The sequence below is a fragment of the Corylus avellana genome, chromosome 6 (assembly GCF_965113065.1).
Source record: "Corylus avellana chromosome 6, dhCorAvel1.hap1.2, whole genome shotgun sequence".
Classification (NCBI taxonomy): Eukaryota; Viridiplantae; Streptophyta; class Magnoliopsida; order Fagales; family Betulaceae; genus Corylus; species Corylus avellana.
In genome coordinates, this window is record NC_142495.1 from 28,092,047 (window position 1) to 28,106,739 (window position 14,693).

The window sequence follows — 14,693 nt, forward strand, 5'->3', positions numbered from 1 at the left end:
TTAGACCCTACAATAATACATCTTCTCTGTTTCCCTTCTATTCGGAAATGGAATATCAAAAAGGATACAATAAAACCATCCCCCATTTGCAGATGTCAATGAATTCTTGAACCAAAAATACAAACTCTAGCTACTACTATATATGCTTACACCCTGATGAAAAACTAAAACGCTGATATAATTATTAACCTATTTACATCACAATAAATTTACTAACATAACCACACAGAAGAAATGAAAATGCAAAAACAAAAAAGTCTCGGAGATTCTATCATGGCTATCGAGGAATTGAAAGAAGTGAGCTGGAATAACCAGTTTCAAGATCAACATCCCTCTTATTGCCGGCCGATGAAGATGTTGGATAAGAATAATCCACAAATTCTGAAGCAGCAGCGCCGCCGATTTTTTCATCATATGCATCCGGGGCTTCCACTGTCTCCGGCAGAGCCACCTCCCCTTCCAAGTACCTCACTGCTTGCCTCATGGTGGAGCGTGCCTTGGGCGCATTGTTGGAACACATCAAGCCTAGTTTGAGCACCACAACAGCCTCAACCTTACTGAACTCACCGCCCAACCTGGCGTCTACAACCTCAAGAATTGAGCCTGCTCTCCACTTCTCCCACACCCATTCCACCAACATGAGCTCCTCCGGCAATGCTTTAGGCTCAATGGGTCTTCTCCCGCATACCACTTCAAGCAGCAAAGCACCGAATGCAAAAACATCTGAGCTGGTTGTAGACTTGCCTGTGCGTGTCAGCTCCGGCGCTAGATAACCCAGCGTGCCCACCACCCTGGTGGTGTTTGGATTGGAGCCGTGATCGTATAACTTAGCCAGACCAAAGTCACCAAGCCGTCCGTTTAGCTCAGAATCTAATAAAACATTCGCTGCCTTGATGTCTCTGTGAATCACAGTTTGTTCCCACCCTTCATGTAAATACAAAAGCCCTGAAGCCACACCTTTGATGATCTTGAACCTTTGCTCCCAGCTCAGAATTGTTTTAGGCTCATCAAACAGGTACTTGTCCAAGCTCCCATTAGGCATAAAATCATAAACAAGTAACAGATCGCCTCGCTTCCGACACCATCCTAACAATTGAACCAAATTTCTATGACGAAGACGACCAATACTGGTAATCTCCGACGCGAATTCTCGTACGCCCTGCTTTGATTCATGCGAAATTCGCTTAACAGCGACTTGGGTGTTTGAATTTGGCAGAGTTCCTTTATAAACTCGACCAAACCCACCGAACCCAAGGAGCTCTTTGTCTCTGAAACCCCGTGTTGCTTTCTTGAGCTCTTCGTGAGAAAATCTGTGCGGACCAACATCAAGCTCCCAGGGCTCAACCACATCTGCCATCTTTTTCCTCCTGATGATGTAAAACGTCAAAGCACTAAGCAAAATCACAGCCAAAGCACATGAAACTGAGACGCCAACAATTAGGCCTTTACGATTCTTTTTGGTCCTAGTGGCAGTGGGGAGCTGGAGCTTAGGAAGTTGAGATAAATTGAGAGATTTAGCGTCTCCATTCACGTTGAAGCTCCACCCCAGGATATAATGCGAGCTCGTGAACATACCAGTACCAGCAGAAAACCCGATGTACATGGATTCTTTAAGAATTTCGGAGAGGTTCACTTTGTCGGACAAAAGTATAGAACTGGGTTTGGCAGAGTCCATCGCCACCCTGACATCCAATTGATTTGTAGGCGAATTATAATCGATCCATGCCTGAATTACCTGACCACTCGTCAAATTAAAGGGGACCGGAACGGATTTGTTGGAGTTTTTGCTATTGATGTCGAGGGCAACATGGTTGTTATCGGTTTCACCATGCTCTGCATTCATGTAAGTGTCGAATTCGACCGCTAATATGTGATTCGACAATTTCCCATTGTTTCTGGCGTTGAAGAGGCCAATATAAGAGCCTGGATTACCCCCAGGAATCCCTTTTGCGGGAGAGATTGCGAAAGCGAGGCCATCGCCGGCTGGGAACAAAGCGAGGCCATCGCCGCCTTGCTTCCCAGGCGGGGGGATTATAGCGAAAGCGAAGGAGGTGGAGAAGGACATGACTTCGCCGCTGGAGTTCTTGAATTGGATTGGGTTTGAATAAAACGCGTGGCCGGATGCCCATCTCGAGGTGTAGTTTGTTAGCTGAAGTACGCCATTGCTCTCAACCGCTGCAAAACCGTCTAAGGTCAAGTTGTTGCCGGCAGCACTGAACCCACCGCTGAACCCGTCCAACAAGAGTGTAGCTACATCAGCTGGCTTTACTGGATGCAGGAGTAGAAGGAAAACCCAGAGAGAGAGGAGTTTTTCTGCCATGAGAGGGAGGGACGAAAGAAGAGTTGAGCTTTGTTTCGTTGAGTTTTCTTTCTTCTTTATTTTGTCTTTTCTTGGCCAATGAGAAAATCGAAAGAGAATCCCAGATATGGATGTAAGCGCTTGCAAACGGATCCATAGAACAAAGCAGGCCCGACCCGATATATTTTGAAGCCTTGGGGTAAAAGTTTAAGTGGGGCTTTATATATAATATTTATTTTAATATTAATTATATTTTTATTTAAAAATTAATCTTCTCGCTTTTTAGGATGCAAAATTACTGATTAAGTTTTTATATTCAAAATTTTTTAACATTTTTTTTTTTTCAATTGATAATATGATTAATCCATTTAATCTCTCTTGTGACATTGTTGATTTTATATCAGATTTTATCAATTTTAATTTTGTAAAACTTCTTTTGGTAGAAGCAACTGTAACATTTATTGTTAATTAAATTCAAATCTAAATAAGGCTTGAATATGAATAAAAAGAAAAATATGGAAATTTATAAAGAGAGGAGTTTGTAATTGAATAAAATATTTTAAAAACTTTTCATCTTCTAGCATTTATTTATTTACTTTTCATCTTCTATTTGATTTTAAACGTTTGACACAATCGTTGATCGAATAAACTTTCCATTTTCTAATTGAGTAAACTTTCCATGTTCTATTTGATTTTAAACGTTTGACACAATCGTCGAAACTTGATCCTTTCCGATTAGATATATTTGAGGGTTATGTTTGTCACTTCACAAGGACAAAAAAGTGACAAAGTGGACCACGCTTAATCGGCTTGGATTAAGAGGTAGCTCAATCGGCTTGGACCACACTTAATAAAGTAGAGGTCACTAGTTCAAATCCCCATCCCCCTCTTGTGCGGACATGTCCAAAAAAAAGGATACAAAATAATATCTACCCGTTTAAGATTGTATTTTATTTAATAATATCTTTATTGTAATTTGATTCCCTTATTTATTGATATCAATTTTTTAAGTCTTACTTATTTCAAAATGTTAAAAAATCAAATGATATTAATTCCTTTTTGAAATTTAATATGCGGCCTTAATTTAAGCATATATATTGACTGTGTTTTTTTTTTTTTTTTTAAGGGAAACGGCAATTAAGTGTTGATGTTTTTTTTTTAAAATTTTATGGCAATTGTTTTATTAGGATTCATTAGTTGGGGCCTTATTAAATTGTGACTTTTTTAAATTACCTATTTACCATAATTAGAGGCCTTAATTAAAGAAAATGGAGGGTAATAAGTGATTTAATTTTTTTTAATTAATATTTTTAATTTGGAACCTTATTAAATTGGAGCCTAGGCGACCACCTAACTCGTCTAGTAGTTGGACCAGCCCTAAACCAAAGACGGGCCCCGGGATCTCGGACCTCCTAGCCTTGGTTTCCGATCATTCATGAGATAACCAGCTTCAGAACCACGTGGGCTGGTGGTGTGTTGCACTTTGCATAAAGGAAGTGGCCTAACCCCAAAAAAGTTCCGCTAAGAGAAACTCACTCAGAAATCGTGCTACTTGATTAATTGATTTCACATGGAATCTTCAGGTTATGTTTGAACACCACCCCACAATTACAGGGCTTTATTTTTTATTTTATTTTTTTAACCCAGGCCATTTGATTTCACATGGGAACTCTTCATGTTATGTTTGAACACCATCCCACAATTACAGGCCATTCGAGTCTCACTTCATTTCTTCAATATTGTCAATTTTTTAGAGTAATGCTGCAAGTTTCTCTTGTGTCTTTCTTGATTCCCTTTAAAAATGATATAGCTATTAAAATCACTATTGAACTTGTGATTAATCATTATTGGATTTTGATCAAATAGTGATTTTAATAGCCACATCTTTTTAGACTTCTAGAATCACTCATTTTTTCAGCTTACTCCACGTATATTTGGTAAGAAATGAGCATATTATAGTTGAAAGTTCTTAGTAGATGATTTATTTATATTCATATTTAGACACAATTTAAATTTGACATGCAATTTTTAGGGATAATAATTTTTGATACAACTCGCAAACTCGATACAATTTTAACATGAAATTAACAGATTAGGACTGAAGGGCCTATAAAATTTAATTAAAATGATGGTCGACATATATAATCTTATACCATATCTTGACACCACCCTAACTCAACACACTAATACAAATCGTTACCCCCATATCTTTCCTTTTTTGAATCATATAATCATATATAAATTCTTTTATTTTAAATAAGAAGTAAAGTGGAGTCCAAAGTAAGGGCCCGTTTGGGAGTGCAATTTCAATAAGTGCGATTTTAAAAATTGCGTTTTTTAAATCGCTACTTTTTAAAATCGCATAAGCGTTTGCTTCAATGTAATGAAAATGGTTAAATGCGCAATACAATTTCATATGGTTCAATGTAATGAAAATGGTTAAAGACATTTTGAGTGGGTACTTGTGGTTTAGCACGACATCAAACAGAGCACTTAGTTTCAAAAACTATCACAAATGATACTTGTTTACATCCAATATAGGCAGCTAATATTTTCGTCAAATAATTTAATATGTGCCACGGCAAATCAATCAACAACTACTACATATTTTATATGCGTCATTAATAATTTTTTTTTTTTAAAAAAAAAAATTGGGTTGGCTTGACCACCTCCTTTGGCCCGAGTGGCACAAGCTACATCCAATTTTTTTTTTTTTTTTTTTTTTAATTATATTAATGAAGCATATGAGACATATATGATATATCTATTGGTTTGACTTGGCACAACATTAAAATATTGGACTAAACATGAATAAAAGTACAATTAGCATTTATTAGATATATACAAGTATCTTTAGTGATATTTTTTGAAACTGAAAGATCCATTTGATATCGTGTTAAACCACGAGTACCAAAAACGTATTTTACCTTAATAAAATTATAACCCTAAGGGCTAAGAGTTTCAACCCAAAATTCTTTATCTATTTTTTCTTTCTTTGATTACGCCTATTACACCCTTATTTTATATTTTACATAAATTTCTACACGCGGCAAGTGAAACTGCTAAGAAAAATGAGAAAGTCTAAACACTCTTCTCCTATCTTCCTTCCATACAAATTTTTTAAAAACCAGCAATCTGATCTGTAGATGTGGATGCCACAAATCTAATGACAAAGCAGAACAAATAGTTTCTCTAGAAAAAATAAAGCATGTGAAAAAGCTATAAACGGCAAGCAAAACAGATGAGGAAAGCAGGGCATGTCGAGAGCTAAACAGGGCAAGAGAAACAGCATCTAAAGAAGTTGGCCGGTGGCCTCTTGGATGTTAAAAGCTCGTCCTATAAAAGCACATACATGCATCTTGAATTTCACATGGGGTTTTCATGTTTTAAATATGTTGTACATTTATTCTCTATGATTATGACAGCAACTGATTAAGATACAGCATATTATAGCTACTTTTTTCTTTATGATTATGATTAAGACACTGAACTGCTTGGGGTATTATAGGCTGCTGAAGAAAGTTTATAGAAGAAACTTTACTTATACCCTTTAAATAAAAAATATGTGGTTTTACAATCATAATCTTGATATCCTATGTTTTATATATGTTTGTTACAAGTTGGACGTTGCAAAGTAATTTAAGTAAACACCAATTTTGATTTGCTGGTCTTCAATTCTTAGGCTATACACTTCATGTGATGTACGTAGGGTTTTCTGGACAGGTTTTAGTTGGCAGTTTGCACGTTGAAAAGCTGGGAGTTGGGCGCAACCCACCAAGCTGGTTCCTACAAAAGAAACCATGGCCTTCTTCAAATGTCTTAGAAAAATTATTAAAAGAGTAATAAATGATCGTGTAATTAAAACTTAACAAACAAGCATTCCTTTGAGCAATTATTTGAACCAATTGATGCTTTTTATTTTTCCACCGCTAATAAGTAGAAAAATGAAATGAAGAGGCTGCTGCTGCAGCTGGTGGGTGGAGCTCTTGGTCAAACCTTATTCAATTACTCTTCTTCCATTTTAATGTTGAATCTCACCAAACATTTTCAAGCCATAGCTTTCAAGCAACTTTGTTCAATAGATGTATCACTACTTGAAATGTGAAATTCAATTTAGACCCTACAATAATACATCTTCTCTGTTTCCCTTCTATTCGGAAATGGAATATCAAAAAGGATACAATAAAACCATCCCCCATTGCAGATGTCAATGAATTCTTGAACCAAAAATACAAACTCTAGCTACTACTATATATGCTTACACCCTGATGAAAAACTAAAACGATGATATAATTATTAACCTATTTACATCACAACAAATTTACTAACATAACCACACACAAGAAATGAAAATGCAAAAACAAAAAAGTCTCGGAGATTCTATCATGGCTATCAAGCAATTGAAAGAAGTGAGCTGGAATAACCAGTTTCAAGATCAACATCCCTATCATTGCCGGCCGATGAAGATGTTGGATAAGAGTAATCCACAAATTCTGAAGCAGCAGCGCCTCCGATTTTTCCATCATATGCATCCGGGGCTTCCACTGCCTCCGGCAGAGCCACCTCCCCTTCCAAGTACCTCACCGCTTGCCTCATGGTGGGGCGTGCCTTGGGCGCATTGTTAGAACACATCAAGCCTAGTTTGATTACCACAACAGCCTCAACCTTATTGAACTCACCGCCCAACCTGGCGTCTACAACCTCAAGAATTGAGCCTGCTCTCCACTTCTCCCACACCCATTCCACCAACATGAGCTCCTCCGGCAATGCTTTAGGCTCAATGGGTCTTCTCCCGCATACCACTTCAAGCAGCAAAGCACCGAATGCAAAAACATCTGAGCTGGTTGTAGACTTGCCTGTGCGTGTCAGCTCCGGCGCTAGATAACCCAGCGTGCCCACCACCCTGGTGGTGTTTGGATTGGAGCCTTGATTGTATAACTTAGCCAGACCAAAGTCACCAAGCCGTCCGTTTAGCTCAGAATCTAATAAAACATTCGCTGCCTTGATGTCTCTGTGAATCACAGTTTGTTCCCACCCTTCATGTAAATACAAAAGCCCTGAAGCCACACCTTTGATGATCTTGAACCTTTGGTCCCAGCTCAGAATTGTTTTAGGCTCATCAAACAGGTACTTGTCCAAGCTCCCATTAGGCATAAAATCATAAACAAGTAACAGATCGCCTCGCTGCCGACACCATCCTAACAATTGAACCAAATTTCTATGACGAAAACGACCAATACTGGTAATCTCCGACGCGAATTCTCGTACGCCCTGCTTTGATTCATGCGAAATTCGCTTAACAGCGACTTGGGTGTTTGAATTTGGCAGAGTTCCTTTATAAACTCGACCGAACCCACCGAACCCAAGGAGCTCTTTGTCTCTGAAACCCCGTGTTGCTTTCTTGAGCTCTTCGTGAGAAAATCTGTGCGGACCAACATCAAGCTCCCAGGGCTCAACCACATCTGCCATCTTTTTCCTCCTGATGATGTAAAACGTCAAAGCACTAAGCAAAATCACCGCCAAAGCACATGAAACTGAGACGCCAAGGATTAGGCCTTTACGATTCTTTTTGGTCCCAGTGGCAGTGGGGAGCTGGAGCTTAGGAAGTTGAGATAAATTGAGAGATTTAGCGTCTCCATTCACGTTGAAGCTCCACCCCAGGATATAATGCGAGCTCGTGAATATACCAGTACCAGCAGAAAACCCGATGTACATGAATTCATTAAGAATTTCGGAGAGGTTCACTTTGTCGGACAAAAGTATAGAACTGGGTTTGGCAGAGTCCATCGCCACCCTGACATCCAGTTGATTTGTAGGCGAATTATAATCGATCCATGCCTGAATTACCTGACCACTCGTCAAATTAAAGGGGACCGGAACGGTTTTGTTGGATTTTATGCTATTGATGTCGACCGCAACATGGTTGTTATCGGTTTCACCATGCTCTACATTCATGTAAGTGTCGAATTCGACCGCTAATATGTGGTTCGACAATTTCCCATTGTTGCTGGCGTTGAAGAGGCCAATATAAGAGCCTGGATTACCCCCAGGAATCCCTCTTGCCGGAGAGATTGCGAAAGCGAGGCCATCGCCGCCTGGGAACCAAGCGGGGCCATCGCCGCCTTGCTTCCCAGGCTGGTCGATTATAGCGAAAGCGAAGGAGGTGGAGAAGGACATGACTTCGCCGCTGGAGTTCTTGAATTGGATTGGGTTTGAATAAAACGCGTGGCCGGATGCCCTGGTCGAGGTGTAGTTTGTTAGCTGAAGTACGCCATTGCTCTCAACCGCTGCAACGCCGTCTAAGGTCAAGTTGTTGCCGGCAGCACTGAACCCGCCCCTGAACCCGTCCAACAAGGGTGTAGCTACATCAGCTGGCTTTACTGGATGCAGGAGTAGAAGGAAAACCCAAAGAGAGAGGAGTTTTTCTGCCATGAGAGCGAGGGACGAAAGAAGAGTTGAGCTTTGTTTCGTTGAATTTTCTTTCTTCTTTATTTTGTCTTTTCTTGGCCAATAAGAAAATCGAAAGAGAATCTCATATATGGATGTAAGAGCATTCCCAGCAGCTTCCTGTTATATTTCTTAAGTTTAAGGAATCAAACTATTTTTTGCTTCTCTATGTCAAAATACACCACAATAACTTCCCTTAATCATTCCCTATATCATTAAAATAATATTTTTTACTTTTTTTTTTTTTTTTCTTGAAACTCTTTTCTTCTCTCTCATGTCTCCGTCTTCGTCTTCAAGCTGAGCTGTAGTTGCAAACCCACAAACGACAATGCAGAGATTATCTTAAAAAACCATGACTTTCTTCCATGACTTTTTTCAATAAGCACCCTCACTTCCTCCTTTCCTCCAAATCAAATCAGCCCTTCAACCTCCTTCACGCGGCATCACACTCCGCACACCATGAAATTCCCCAACCCCATTCCTCACTCTCAAATGGGTCTTCCCCAAACCCCACCACAATTCAATCCAAGCCGTAGAAGACCCACCGGCCGGAGCAACTGCAATCATTTATCAGACGCTGAAAGAACTGGGTTTGGGCTAGTTCGCCTTCAAAATCACCCAGACGATCAGACCCACAGACAGAGCCCCTGACGAATTTGCCGCTGATGTCGAAAAGGTATATAGAATCTTAAAGAAATTCCACTCGAGGGTTCCCAAATTGGAGCTTGCTTTGCTAGAATCCAGTATTGTTATGCGTTCGGGTTTAGCCGAGCACGTATCTAATGAGGCGGTTTGCCTCGGCCAGGAATGGTTAAGAAAGCGATTGAAGTATTGAAAATTTGGGTTTGCAGGGTTGTTTCTGTGTCAGCTGTTTGGTGAAGTGCGAGAGAGAGAAACAGAGGCGAGAGAGAGACGTGCGGGAAAAGATGTGAGAGGAGAGAGTTTTTTTTTTTTTTCACTTTAATAAGCACATGGATCGCTACAGTAGAACCCAAAACATTGGGTTCTACTGTAGCAGCTGAAGGTTTGAGGAAGCATATAGAGAGTCTGCTGTAGGTGAATTTTTGCAATTTTTTGAACATATTCCTTATACATAGGGAACAGACTCCCTTATAGGGAGTATGCTGGGAATGCTCTAAACGCTTGCAAACGGATCCATAGAACAAAGCAGGCTCGCCTTAGGGGAAAAGTTTAAATGGGGCTTTATATATAATATTTATTTTAATATTAATTATATTTTTATTTAAAAATTAATCTTCTCGCTATTTAGGATGCAAAATTACTGATTAAGTTTTTATATTTAAAATTTTCTAACATTTCTTTTTCAATTGATAATATGGCTAATCCACATTGTTGATCTTAGGTAGGATTTTATCAATTTTAATTTTAATTTTTTTTTTGGCAGAATCAACCGTAACATGTATTGTCAATTAAATTCAAATCTGAATAAGGCTTGAATATGAATATAAAGAGAAAAATGGAAATTTATAAAGAGAAGAGTTTGTAATTGAATAAAATATTTTAGAAACTTTCTATCTTCTAGCATTTATTTATTTACTTTTCCTATTTGATTTTAAACATTGGATACAATCTTCGAAACTTGATCCTCTCCAGTTAATTATATTTGATGATTATGTTTGTCATTTTACAAGGACAAAAAAATAATATATTCCTGTTTAAGATTGTATTTTATTTAAGAATATCTTTATTGTTATTTGATTCCCTTATTTATTGATATCAATTTTTTAGGCCTTATTTATTTCAGAATATTAAAAAATGAAATGATATTAATGCCTGTATCTTTAGTTTCGGCTATGATTTACTTTAGAGATTTTTGTTATGTTTGTATGAGCTTTAGGCTCGCAACTTTTATCAATGAATGAGTATGATATCTTTCAAAAAAAAAAATGATATTAATGCCTTTTTGAAACTTAATAGGGGGCCTTAATTTAAGCATATATATTGACTGTCTGTAATTTTTTTTTTCTTTTTTTTGTCGCAATTGTTTTATTAGGATTCATTAATTGGGGCCTTATTAAATTTGGACTTTTTTTAAATTACTTATTTACCATGATTAGAAGCCTTAATTAAAAAAAATGAAAGGTAATAAGTGATTTAATTTTTTTTAATTTTTTGACATGTTCGCACAAAAGGGGGGAGGGAGATTCGAACTAGTGACCTCCACTTCATTAAGTGTGGTCCCAGCCGATTGAGTTACTTCTTAGGGACTTTAATTTAAATTTTTAATTTGGAACCTTATTACGACCACCTAACTCGCCTAGTAATTGGACCGACCCTGCAACAAAGGCGAGCCTCGGGACTTCGTAGTCTTCATGTACCTTGCCTTGGTTTCCGATCATTCATGAGATAACCAGCTTTAGAACCACGTGGAATCGTGGTGTGTTGCACTTTGCATAAAGGAAGTGGGCTAACCCCAAAAGAGTTCTACGAAGAGAAACTCAGAAATCGTGCTACTTGATTAATTGATTTCACATGGAATCTTCGGGTTATGTTTGAACACCACCTCACAATTACAGGGCTTTTTTTTTTTTTTTTTACAGGCCATTTGATTTCACATCGAAACTCTTTAGGTTATGTTTGAACACTAGCCCACAATTACAGGCCATTTGAGTCTCACATCATTTCTTCAATTTGTCAATTTTTTCAGAGTAATACTACAAGTTCCTCTTGTGTCTTTCTTATTTATCTTCAAAAATGATGTGGCTATTAAAATCATCATTGAACTTGTGATTAATCATTATTAGATTTTGATCAAATGATAATTTTAATAGCCACATTTTTTTGGACTTCTAGAGTCACTCATTTTTTCAGCTTACTCCACGTGAATTTGGTAAGAAATGAGCATATTATAGTTGAAATCTCTTAGTAGATGATTTATTTATATTCATATTTAGACACAATTTAAATTTGATATGAAATTTTTAGGAATAACAATTTTTGATACAACTCGCAAATTCGATACAATTTTAACATGAAATTAACATATTAGAATTAAGGAGTCTATAAAATTTAATTAAAATGATGATCGATGTATATAATCTTATACCATATTTTGACACCACCCAAACTCATCACACTAATACAAATCCTTACCCCCACATCTTTCCTTTTTTGAATCATATAATCATATATAAATTCTTTTATTTTAAATAAGAAGTAAAGTGGAATCCAAAGTAAAGTTTATACTAATAAGAAGCTAAATGAAGTAATTTAGGTGGTCTATTTGTATCCTACTAAGAATGATGTGGCTATTAGAATCACTGTTTGATCAAAAATTAATAATGATTATTCACAAATTCAATGGTAATTTTAATAAGTACATCATTTTTAGTGAGATACAAGTAAAATACAAGTAGACTACTTAAAATTACTCAGCTAAATGAACACGATCATTTGTAGTAATTAAATATGAGACTGTTGCAAAAAAGTTAGTACGAGATGACGTGTAATCCCTCTAGTAGTTGCAAATTGCAATCCTCTAAGGTCTTGTTTTAGAAGCAGTACTCCTGCCCCTGTCTGACCCCCTCGCTCTCTTGGACACAATCACATCGTCCTTGAGGGCGACTTCACTGATGGCCATCGAGGACCCACATGGTCGGCAATTTAAATTCATACCTATCTTTGATTAGGAAACTTAAAGTCATTTTGATGACATTCTAATCGTTATAGCTTTTGGCTTTGATTTTACGCCTTTTAAAAAATAAATAAATGCTTAATTTTTCAGGTATAAAAGCACTTACATGTGGCTATTTTGTTGAGTCATGTAGCAAAAAAGACTCCACATTGGATTAGTTAAAGTGGCTAAAAGTTTGTTAAGAAAAAAAATTCAATCTTATATATATATATATATACTTTGAAAACGAGAATCTCCGTCTATGAAAATAGGACATGAGTGGAGCTTGAGCTTTCTAGTGCAGATAGTCACCACTTACAAATTGTTGCTGTCACTGAGAAGGAAGAAGGTACAGCAACATCAAAATTGATTTTGGGAGCTCCCGGAGGAGCTTCCACCCAGCTATATATCATTTGAGGAGTTAACATGCGATCCCAGGCTGTGAGTGTGAAATGGCTTAATACTTGAAATGGAGAGAATTTTATTCTTGAAAATTTAGGGTGTAATTTTAATTTTTCCCTTGAAAATATTTGTAAAGACTAGGACTTGACATAAAAAAAGAGCACTAATTAGTGGGAAGTGCCTTTTTCTTTTTCTCTTCTGTTTTTCCCGCAGACTCTGTTTGGGTGGCTAGAATCTGCCACGCCCCACGAGTGTGATTGGTGTTTTTGAGGCCCCATGCTGCCATGCATGATAGAGAGAGCCTTGGTGGTAAATGGTAATGACATCCACTGCTGCGGCCCAAGTTCCTCTGATACCCCCTGAAAAAGGTGGAGGTTTTCCATTGGGCTTGAAAGGGGGAAGGTTTGCCTAGCAACTAAACCTCAGCCGGGCTGCATGGATTCTAAACATCCCTTCTCTTGGGTTTTGAGAGAACTGATGGTCATTTTTTTGTTCCTCTTTTTTCTGGGCTTCCTGCTTTCCCTTCCACGTACCCATTACCTAGGCAAGGGCTTGAAACTCTCTCTCTTAGAAATCTAGGGGTTCTTGAATTCCAAAGAAGCATGCATATAACACAAGACAATCATACAACATATAAACATTGCCTAGGAAAGAACTTTGGACAGAGAATTGCAGTTGGCTGTTGGGTAGCCTTTGGATTTAAGCTAAATAATGCTATATTAGCCACTTACTTACTCCTCATACTATTGAGTGCAGCTTAATAATTTGGAATTGGAAATTCCTGTGCAATTTCGTGGGGCCTCTGTCCTTTGAGCTTGATTATATTTGAGAACATATTTATCTGAAACATAGCATGATGGGCAACAACATAAGGGGTATCCTTTATTGGACTCTGCACTAATCTGCCACTTGATTGCTCTCAACTGTTTGTATAGTGGGTTTCCGCAAAGCAACCTAAACTTCTGTCAGAATTTAGAAAGGTATGTCGATCTTACGATAATGAACTTTTTTGAGTTTAGATTGCACTCATATTTGTTTTAGTTTTTTAATTATATTAATGAAGCATATGGGAAATATAGCTGTCGTTTATTGGTTTGACTTGGCACGCTGTTAAAATATTGGACTAAACATTGATGAAAGTACCACTCGCGTTTATTAAATGTATATAAGTACCATCTGTAATATTTTTTGAAATTGAGAAATCCATTTGATATCATGTTAAACCACAAGTACCAAAACCGTTTTGACCTTAATAAAACTATAACCCTAAGAGTCTTAACCCTAAAATTTTTATCTATTTTTTCTTTCTTTGCTTACGCTATTGCTCCCTTGTTTTATATTTTACATAAATTTCCACACGAGGCAAGTGAAACAGCTAAGAAAAATGAGAAAGTCTAAACATTCTTCTCCTATCTGTAGATGTGGATGCTACAAATCTAATGACACAGCAGAACAAATAGTTTCACTAGAAAAAATTAAGCATGTGAAAAAGCGATACGCGGCAAGCAAAACAGATAAGGAAAGCAAGGCAAGATAATTAAGCATGTCAACGGATGAGACATCAAGGAACCTTCTCAATCTTGGGGAATCATCATCCACCCCACAACATGAGATATGTCTCCTGTGTTTATGGAACGTGTGTGTGTGTAGCTCTTTTGTATACATGTGTGATCGAAGCAGAGTGATTTGCCTTTGGTTGAGTTCTAGAATCGGATTGATGTAAATAAAAACCCAGAATTTGTTTTAAAATGGGAATTCAGATTCCAACTGAAGCCATTGAAGCCTCACCTTCAAGGTTTGAAAATCAACTATGGTCGGACAACCTCTTTAGCATGTTCATCCCATGTTCATAGGATTCTTATCCTGTTCATAGACATTTGGTCGGACAAAAGTAAATGAGAGGCTGGAAGA

The 14,693-nt window shown here is 37.5% G+C and overlaps 2 pseudogenes; both read right to left on the bottom strand.

The window, feature by feature from the left end:
- Nucleotides 1-15: 15 nt before the first annotated feature.
- Nucleotides 16-2,436, bottom strand: LOC132187489 (L-type lectin-domain containing receptor kinase S.4 pseudogene; annotated as a pseudogene).
- Nucleotides 2,437-6,439: 4,003 nt separating this feature from the next.
- On the bottom strand, nucleotides 6,440-8,758 carry LOC132187565 (L-type lectin-domain containing receptor kinase S.4 pseudogene; annotated as a pseudogene).
- Between the last annotated feature and the right edge of the window lie 5,935 nt (nucleotides 8,759-14,693).